Source organism: Callorhinus ursinus, unplaced genomic scaffold (genome assembly GCF_003265705.2).
Source record: "Callorhinus ursinus isolate GAN/ISIS: 27379988/994484 unplaced genomic scaffold, GSC_fseal_2.0 scaffold13, whole genome shotgun sequence".
NCBI classification, from domain to species: domain Eukaryota; kingdom Metazoa; phylum Chordata; class Mammalia; order Carnivora; family Otariidae; genus Callorhinus; species Callorhinus ursinus.
Genome location: NW_027397075.1, coordinates 29,634,121 through 29,644,632, shown reverse-complemented (window position 1 = coordinate 29,644,632; position 10,512 = coordinate 29,634,121). Strand labels below are relative to the sequence as shown.

The 10,512-nt window shown below is 41.1% G+C and overlaps 1 long non-coding RNA gene across 1 annotated transcript in view; it reads left to right on the top strand.

Annotated features, from left to right (window-relative positions):
* Nucleotides 1–10,512, top strand: part of LOC141374006 (uncharacterized) — an 86,813-nt gene that overhangs the window by 30,969 nt on the left and 45,332 nt on the right. The window lies entirely within an intron of this gene.

Below are 10,512 nucleotides of genomic sequence, written 5' to 3'. Positions count from 1 at the left end.
GGCAGGGGACTGGTTAAAAAAATCTAAGACTGCTCGGGGAAACAGAGGATAAGACCTTGGATTATTTCCATCATGAATGAATCTCTGCTCTTTTGCCTCTTGACCCCAGCCAATCATGACAGGAAGAGGAAGAATATGTACCCTCCTTGGAATTTTCCCTAAAGGGCTGTTCTACACACAAAGGAAAACAGATGTATTATATAACAACAGACAATTGCTTCAGAGAGCTCATATTTTCAATTTCAGCATGTGGTGTGTTTTGAATGGGTAAGGAGGAAGGTAAGCGCAGACTCTGACGCTGGCTGAGAGAGCTTGCCCTAGACCCAGAGATCCAAGCAGCTCTGGTCACAGTATCACAGCCTGTCTTGGGTTATAACTGTGTCCATGTCTCATCTTCCCCACTAGAACGTCAGCAACTGGAGGGCGAGGTCAGAGGCTAATTCGAGGATGTTGTGCATGCATGTCAGCAGTCTGCCTTGATCTTCTTTCAGATTCCATCTCTGCTTGTCAATCCCATTTCTACTTGTCTAAATATACTCTCAAGGGCCAACTCAAAAGTCGCCCCCTCCGTCATGCCTTTCCTTGCCTCTTTCTTATCAACCAGAAGTCGTCCTGACTCCACCTCTACCAACCTCTGATCATTTTTACTGCCCTAATCACATATTCACGTGTATTATAGTTAATCTGAGACTTGTTTTCTCTGATTTAAAAATGCTGGCTGCCTGCCCTACATCTTATCTGAGCCATAACCTAACATCGTATCCTATACATAGTGTACTCCCAGTGTATTTGTTGAGTGAATAAATGAATGGGGACTTCATTCATTTGATCCACCAAAAGTCCAGATAGTTCTGGTTCCATTGTTTTCCCCTTTTGTACAGCAGCAGCATGAAAGTCTTTTGAGGACACGAGGTCTTAATATTGGAGTATAAGAAACTTAAAACATATTCACTTTCAGCCTGCTAGTGTTTAAACCTCATTTGGTTTCCATTTTGCAGAAAAAGCACATGGTGAAAAGTTTAGAATTACCACATTTCTTTCTTTCGGAATACCTTCTGCCTAACAGGACTTGCAAGATAAAAGCTTATGTAACACATTTTTCAAAAATCCCTTTCTGAGAATGGATTGTATTTACCAAGCACCTTTTCTTTGAAAAGAAGAAAGGGGTGCAGTGTATGGAGGGGACTAAACTTTAGAGTATTTTTATGTGTTTAAAAGCCCATGGGGCCATGGAGTATAATTCTGCTTATAACCAGTCACCTGATGGGAAAGAAATATCCGTCTTTTGGATAACTCAGAGTCTTGACTTTGCATTTTACTGATCTGTCATCTATTGCTTCCTTAAATAAAATTTGTGATCTGGCTGCATTGGTCCTGAGATCAAGCCCCATGTAGGGCTCTCTGCTCAGCGGGGAGCCTGCTTCTCCCTCTCCCTCTGCCTGCTGCTCTCCCTGTTTGTGCTCTCTCTCTCTCTGTGTGTCAAATAAATAAATAAATATTTTTAAAAAAACAAAAAAGTAATAAAAAGTTAAAAACTGATTTAAAAACAAAAACAAAATATACAACCAAAAGAATAAATCACTGAGGATTTACTGTATTACTATTAGAGAAGACTAGAGTTTGACCCAAGCCAAAGGCAGACGCTTAACCAACTGAGCCACCCAGGCGCCCCTTGGTTGTATATTTTGTGATAATTCTTATTGGACTTCAGATCTCTCCTCTGTAAAATGAACAAGTTGAACTAGATATGTACTAAAGTCCTTTCAACATTCCACAAATCTCTTACTTTATTGACTAAGCCTCAGTAAACCTTCTCAAAAATAGAAAATATAAGCCAAAGATGACACAAATGCATTTAATTTGCTTAAGAGGATCTTTCTTGTTCGACCTATCCAACTGTCAAAAACTTGATTTAATTTGCTCCTGAGAGCCCCTTGTTGGGGCTCTAGAAGCTGAAACTAAGGAAGTTTCAGCTACTAGAACTGAGAATATAAGAGTCCAAAACATGGAGCATGAGAGAGAATCTTTGGAGTAGATCTCTTTGGAAAGAGTTGTTGGTGTGCTGTGTGTTGTTTTCCCATCATAGAAATGGAATCAAAAGACCTGCTTCTTGAGGCAAACATGAGGCAAGGGGCTCAATCCTACCACCTGGAGAGCAGTTTGGGAGCTCCATGGAATTTTTGTCTACCTGATCTTGCCTGGGAAATCTAGAGGATGGGATTTGGGCTGGCTAACTGTGACAGGGAGTTGTGTTTATATTGTGTTTGGCCAGCATTCCCAGAGTTTATTGAGACAAAGCATGTATAAGGGTTTCCTGAGGGCCAGATGTGATTCACTAAGAGAGAGTAAATATGGGGCCATATTAGGTCCTGTCTAATAGGGCTACAGAAGTGTTTGCCAGGATAGGGTTCATTCTTCCGGGTCAAGAGAATTACTGGGGAGAGGTCACCATTGTTTGGGGTGCCTGAAGTATAAGCCAAGACATCCATACAAGTAAGACCTAGTTTTAAACATCTACCTGCCCAGAGACCTGGAAGCTGCAATATGATAATACCAATGAAACTAGATCTCCACCAGCCCTCCACCCCATCACCTACTTGGCCTTTTTTAAACCTCTCTTTCCCTTTCCTCTTTCTATTCCCTTCCTGGCCTTTCTGGAAGCTTCAGAAACCTCCCCATCAGCATCATGGGGAGGAAGAGTGGAAGCATTAAGTGGTAAAGAAAAGCTTTATGCCCCCTTCCAGGACCTTAGTTTCCCCCAGCAGCAGGCCCAGGTGGAGGTACTAGAGAAAAGATTAGAACTTTAAATGAAATCCAAGTTTTTGATTATTGCCTGAGAGACCGGATCTTCCATTTTCTGAATTAAGAGTGTGGTTGTGACTTAACAAGACTGTGGAAATGTCTATTACCCAAAAGTAATCAGTAAAGTCATGAGCTTGGGGGTCTTTTCCTCTAAGTTCCCGCAGCTTGACAGCATCTTTAGGGACATAAGTGGTGGTATTCCAAGTACTTAAACAGATGAGTGATAATGTCCTCAGAGTTATGTGATAGATTAAAGTGAGCACAACTGAGAAACAATGAGAGAACATTTTTTGAAGTGCCCTGGAGCTGCCTCTTCAGCTCTGACCCTGAGCATGATGAAGGACCAGGAGGCAGAAATGTGTCAGACCAGGGAGAAGGTATTACCAGGGCTCCTTCACCTCCCCATGAGCGGGGAGTCTATCTCCTGGTTTGCCCCAGCTCTCCACGTCCTCAAAATACCATGCTTTTTTTTTGTAGCTTAAACCACTGAGGCTGACAGCACCCTGAAGTTCACACTAGACTTTATAAGAACTGGATGAAGATCAGATTGAGATTAAGGAACATTTGTAGAATACTAACTATTTAGAAAGTGTTTCCTTTCCATTTGTTATCTCCTAACACCCTTGTCAGATAATTATTACCGTGATTCGAATTTACTAATGAAGAAATTGAGCTGTTCAAATTAATCAAACCAACAAAAGTTTATGACTTTACAGTGTGTCTTTTCCAATATCTTATAAAATGAGTGTAATGAGAATATCTACTTTAGAAAGCATGGAGAAGATAATACTTCAGAGGGTTGTCCAACAAATATTAATGGAGCACTTACAATGTGCCAGGCACTGTTTGAGGCATTGGAATGCAACAACAACAGAAAGAGGAGAGAGTACCAGCCCCTAAGAATGCATTGTTCTAGTGCAGACTCCAGGATACAGCACGTAAAATGCTTCCCACCATGCCTGGTGCTCAGGAAATGATGGGGTAGTATTGACATTTACCACTAATAATAACCACTATCGTTTGTGTTGACTGTTCACTCACTGCATACCAGGCAGTGAGCTAAGCATTTTATTTTTTTAAATTTTATTTTATTTTATTGTTATGTTAGTCACCATACATTACATCATTAGTTTTTGATGTAGTGTTCCGTGATTCATTGTTTGTGCATAACACCCAGTGTCCCACACAGAACGTGCCCTCCTTAATACCCATCACTGGGCTAACCCGTCCCCCCACCCCCCTCCCCTCTAAAACCCTCAGTTTGTTTCTGAGGGTCCATAGTCTCTCATGGTTCGTCTCCCTCTCTGATTGCCCCCCCTTCATTTTTCCCTTCCTTCTCCTAATGTCCTCCATGCTATTACACATTATTTCATTTATTTTTGTAAGGACCTGGGGAGTCAGGTGTATTACTGTCTCCATTTTATAGAGGAAAAATTGAGACTTAGAGAGGTTAAGCTGCACAGGGTCACACAGCTAACACGCGATGGGACTGTGACCCTTTGCCAGCTCCTCTCAAGGGGAACAAAGGTAGGGGGAAAGGAATGAATGTGCACAGAGTATTTATTAGGTGCCTGGCACTGCGGTAGAACATAAAGATGGGAGTATGCCACATGCACTGCTGCTGCTGAGACATTTTTGATGATGATCAGCACAATAACAGAGGCTTGTAAAAGGGTCTTTCAAACTCAGAAGGGTAAGGAGTTTACCCTGCAGGAAGGGACTGGAGAAAGATTTGCAGTTGCATCAGTGTTTGATTTGGTCTTGAACCATGAGGACAAAAAATGTAGTGAGAGAGAGAGGAAAAGCCTGTCAGCCCTGGGGATGACAAGAGCAACGCACACACCTGTCAGAGTGCACAGGGAGGGTGGGCATGCACCTGGGAGAGTGCACAGGAATGCGTGAGTCAGAGGGAGGTGTATCTCCCACCTGAACCTTTCAAAGCCTTCTCTCCAGGTAATGATGTCTCTTTGCAAGGGATCTGAGTAACAGTCACACTAAGTGGTGAATGACTAAGAAAGGGTTGATATAGCAACTCATGAAAGGGGAATTTGGCTTTTAAGAGACAGCAATGTCTTAAACTAAAGGAATGTATTTCTAACAGTGGAACTTTGACCATTAGAGAAAGGTCAGGTTGGTGGAGAGGGTAGTTTTTCATAAGCAGGGTGGCCATGCATCCTGGTTTATTCCACACATCTTGGAACTGCTGTGCTGGCATCTTTATTAATAGTGCCCTCTCTCACTTGCAAAAGTAGTCTGGTTTAATTGAAAAATGATATGGTCACCTTACTTATATTATAAGAGATGCTCTTACCCTAGTTCAGATTTCATCCCAGAGGCCCATTCAACCTCTACAAACACTGCTGGTTCTCTTTCTTGTAACTACGGTCTTAGATTAGAGTCTGTTTCCTGGAAACTTCTTATAGTATAAGTGCAAAATAATCTTCTGTAAGACTTAATTTTACTTATTGAACGGTTCTACTTTATAAGAAGACAAGTCCACCAAGGAGAACCATTTTCTTAAATGATGCAAACATACCTTGTTTCCCCAAGGCTCTGACTCAGAGCAAATGTTTCCAATTGGGCTTGTTGCCCAGTGTGTTTAGGGTTTTGCACGCATGTCGGTGGTGATGCACTGTGAGTAGCTTTTCCCAAAATTCTAGTTTCCACCAGACTCTCTCTTTTCTGACCTCCCAATCCTTTTCTAGTCAGTTTCACAGTATTCTAAACTATTGTTGTTGTTATTTTTACTATAAGAAGTATACTTTATTATTTTTTTTAAATTGATGCCTAATTGAAATATAACATTATATTGGTTTCAGGTATATGATATTATTTAATATTTTTATATATTGCAAAATGATCACCACAATAAGTCTAGTTAACATTTGTCACCACACATAGTTTCAAAATTTTTTCTTATAATGAGAACTTTTATGATACAGTATTGTTAGCCAAAGTCACCATGCTGTGTATTACATACTTATAGCTTATTTATTTTATAACTGGAAATTTGTACCTTTTGACCCCTTCACCTGTTTTCCCTGCTCCTTATTCCTCACCTCCGGCAACTGCCAATCTATTCTCTGTGTCTATGAACTTGGGTTTTTTTGTTTTTATTTTTGTTCTTTGAGGTTCCACATATAAATGAGATCATGGTATTGGTCTTTCTCTATATGACTTATTTCACTCAGCATAACGCACTCATGTTTGATTCATGTTGTCACAAAAGGCAAAATTTCACTCTTTTTTATGGCTGAATAATATTCCATTGTATATCTATACCACATTTTCTTTATCCATTCATTCATCAGTGGGCCTAGGTTGTTTCCATATCTTGGCTATTATAACTAATGCTGCAATGAACATGGGGGTGCATATCTTTTCGAATTACTGTCTTTATTTTCCTTGGGTAAATACCCAGAAGTGCAATTGCTAGATCATATGGTAGTTCTATTTTTAATTTTTTGAGGAATCTCCATAGTGTTTTCCAGAGTGGCCACACCAGCTTAAATGCCCACCAACAATGCCCAGGGGCTCCCTTTTCTCTACATCCTTGCCAATTCTTATTTGTCTTTTTCATAAACCATTCTGACAGGTGTGAGGTAAGTCTTACTGTAGTTTTGATTTGCATTTCCTTGATGATTGGTGATGTTGAGCATCTTTCCAGTAACTGTTGGTCATTTGTATGTTTTTTTTCTAAGCTATTGTTTAACTGTGCACTGTTTCAACCATTAAGTAGTGAGCTTCTTTACCTCAAAAACCATGCCTTACTCATCCTATCTCTCTACCTAGGGCACTGCTAAGCATATAGCAGGTGTTTAGTAAGTATGTTTTTATTAAATGACTGATTAGCTACTTGGGGATTATAGTGTGTTTTGGAAATACAGAGTTCCATCCCTTGAAGGGGCTGCAAGGAATTTAAGAAGGTTGTAAAATCTGTCCCTCCCTTCAAAGTGACTAAGTACATTACAAGATGATGGGACAGCAGCAACTACCTGGTCAGGCTCATGGATTTTTTATAGACTTTCCAGTTTTCAAATTCCATGAGTAGTTTGTAGTTTGAATACCAAACTGAGTGGGAGTGGTTTACACACGGTGCCTGTTTTTTGGGTTTCCTGGGCAACAGACTAGGATTTTGGAGGGGATGAGAGAATTTACTCTGGGCTTTGTGGTTAAGTGTGGGAAGTGTGGTGCTCACCAGACAAGCTGATTATTGCAGAATGCATGAGAATCTGGGGAGATTTTCCAGATCATGTTATATCTTGTAATTCTCATTATTGTATTTTGCTAGATTTAAGGGAGTTTTCGGGGATCTACAACTGTATGCAGAGGTCTTGATTTCTTATGATTTCCGGATCCCTGACTTCATTCTATCACATCTCCAGGCCAGTTCTTACCACAGACATACTCCTGCACCTCCTTGTCTGGACCCATGCCTCACTGGTTCTGTCTTATCCCAGGGATAGAAGGAGGGACACAGGGGAAAAGATTTAGCCTTCCCTTTCCTGAAGTTTCCTTCCATAACCAGATATGTTGGTACATCACCTTGCAGTGACTCCTCATGTTGGCCAGGAGGATGCCCTGGGCCAAGGGAAAAGGGCCAAAATGGCAGGATCACTTTTCCTTTGTCCAGTGACTACTTCCTCTTCTTGACACCACTCTGCTCATCCAGTGAACTTAAGCTCAACTTAATTCTTGTCATAGAGATCTTTCACTTGTAGCAGTAAGTTTCTTTCTCTTTCTCAGGGATCATTCTAAGTTCTTCTAAAGTTGGGACTTCAGCTAGTATCGGGGAAGTTAATCTTCCTAATCCACCCATTATGTCGAGCCCCTCTTTAGGGGTTGACAGCCTCACCCCACTGGCATTCACACTGTTCTCATTATTTCTCTGCACGTACCCTGCCTATTAGGATGTCTAACACCTGAATGCCCATCACATATACCACATTCCTTCTCGTCTTTCTGACGCTGGGGTTGCGGCCCTTGCACTTTCATTTTGTCTGTACAAGTCTTATCCGTGGGCCAAGACCATGAACAAACTTCAGTGTCCCCGAGAAGTCTTCTGAGCACCTGCACTTTTTGCTGCTGAGCCCCCAGAGATCAAACACTGTGTCCCACACTATTCAACATTGCAGACTTCCAGGGATTGTCTGCTAATTGTCTCATGAATGTTAATGACCTCTATAAAGAGATTTCATATTTCCTATCATGTATACTTTTTTATTTTATTTTTTTCTTTAAATTTATTATTGTGATGTTAATCACCATACATGACATCATTAGTTTTTGATGTCATGTTCCATGATTCATTGTTTGTGCATAACACCCAGTGCTCCATGCAGAACGTGCCCTCTTTAATACCCTTCACCAGGCTAACCCATCCCCCCACCCCCTCCCCTCTAGAACCCTCAGTTTGTTTTTCAGAGTCCATCGTCTCTCATGGCTTGTCTCCCCCTCCGATTTATCCCCCTTCATTCTTCCCCTCCTGCTATCTTATTTTCTTAACATATATTGCATTATTTGTTTCAGAGGTACAGATCTGTGATTCAACAGTCTTGCACAATTCACAGCGCTCACCATAGCACATACCCTCCCCAGTGTCTATCACCCAGCCACCCCATCCCTCCCACACCCCCACCACTCCAGCAACCCTCACTTTGTTTCCTGAGATTACGAATTCCACGTATCAGTGAGGTCATATGATACATGTCTTTCTCTGATTGACTTATTTCACTCAGCATAACACCCTCCAGTTCCATCCACATTATTGCAAATGGCAAGATCTCATTCCTCTTGATGGCCACATAATATTCCATTGTATATATATACCACATCTTCTTTATTCATTCATCTGTCAATGGATATCTTGGCTCTTTCCACAGTTTGGCTATCGTGGACATTGCTGCTATAAACATCAGGGTGCACATACCCCTTCGGATCCCTACATTTGTATCTTTGGGGTAAATACCCAGTAGTGCAATTGCTGCATCATATGGTAGCTCTATTTTCAACGTTTTGAGGAACCTCCATACTGTTTTCGAGGGGCTGCACCAGCTTGCATTCCCACCAACAGTGTAGGAGGGTTCCCCTTTCTCCACATCCCCGCCAACGTCTGTCCTTTCCTGACTTGTTAATTTTAGCCTTTCTGATGGGTGTGAGGTGGTATCTCACTGAGGTTTTGATTTGGATTTCCCTGATGGTGAACGATGTTGAGCACTTTTTCATGTGTCTGTTGGCCATTTGGATGTCTTCTTTGGAAAAATGTCTGTTGATGTCTTCTGCCCATTTCTTGATTGGATTATTTGTTCTTTGGGTGTTGAGTTTGATAAGTTCTTTATAGATTTTGGATACTAGCCCTTTATCTGATATGTCATTTGCAAAGATCTTCTCCCATTCTGTCGGTTGTCTTTTGGTTTTGTGGACTGTTTCTTTTGCTGTGCAAAAGCTTTTTATCTCGACGAAGTCCCAATAGTTCATTTTTGAGCTTGCTTCCCTTGTCTTTGGCGATGTTTCTAGGAAGAAGTTGCTGCAGCTGAGGTTGAAGAGGTTGCTGCCTGTGTTCTCCTTTAGGATTTTGATGGACTCCTGTCTCACATTTAGGTCTTTCAACCATTTGGAGTCTATTTTTGTGTGAGGTGTAAGGAAATGGTCCAGTTTCATTCTTCTGCATGTGGCTGTCCAATTTTCCTAATACCATTTGTTGAAGAGACTGTCTTTTTTCCACTGGACATTCTTTCCTGCTTTGTCAAAGATGAGTTGACCATAGAGTTGAGGGTCCATTTCTGGGCTCTCTCTTCTGTTCCATTGCTCTATGTGTCCGTTTCTGTGCCAGTACCATACTGTCTTGATGATGACAGCTTTGTAATAGAGCCAGAAGTCTGGAATTGTGATGCTGCCAGCTTTGCTTTTCTTTTTCAACATTCCTCTGGCTATTCGGGCTCTTTTTGGGTTCCATACAAATTTTAAGATTATTTGTTCCATTTCTTTGAAAAGAGTGGGTGGTATTTTGATGGGGATTGCATTGAATGTGTAGATTGCTCTAGGTAGCACTGACATCTTCAAAATGTTGGTTCTCCCAATCCATGAGCATGGAACGTTTTTCGATTTCTTTGTGTCTTCCTCAATTTCTTTCATGAGTATTTTATAGTTTTCTAAGTACAGATCCTTTGCCTCTTTGGTTAGATTTATTCCTAGGTATCTTCTGGTTTTGGGTGCCATTGTAAATGGGATCGACTCCTTAATTTCTCTCTCTTCTGTCTTGTTGTTGGTGTATAGGAATGCCACTGATTTCTGTGCACTGATTTTATATCCTGCTACTTTATTGAATTCCTGTATGAGTTCTAGCAGTTTGGGGGTGGAGTCTTTTGGGTTTTCCACATAAAGTATCATATCATCTGCCAAGAGTGAAAGTTTGACGTCCTCTTTGCCGATTTGGATGCCTTTGATTTCTTTTTGTTGTCTGATTGCTGTGGCTAGGACTTCTAATACTATGTTGAATAACAGTGGTGATAGTGGACATCCCTGCCGCGTTCCTCACCTTAGGGGGAAAACGCTCAGCTTTTCCCCATTGAGAATGATATTCGCTGTAGGTTTTTCATAGATGGCTTTTATGATATTGAGGTATGTACCCTCTATCCCTATGCTCTGAAGAGTTTTGATCAAGAAAGGATGCTGTACTTTGTCAAATGCTTTTTCTGCATCTATTGAGAG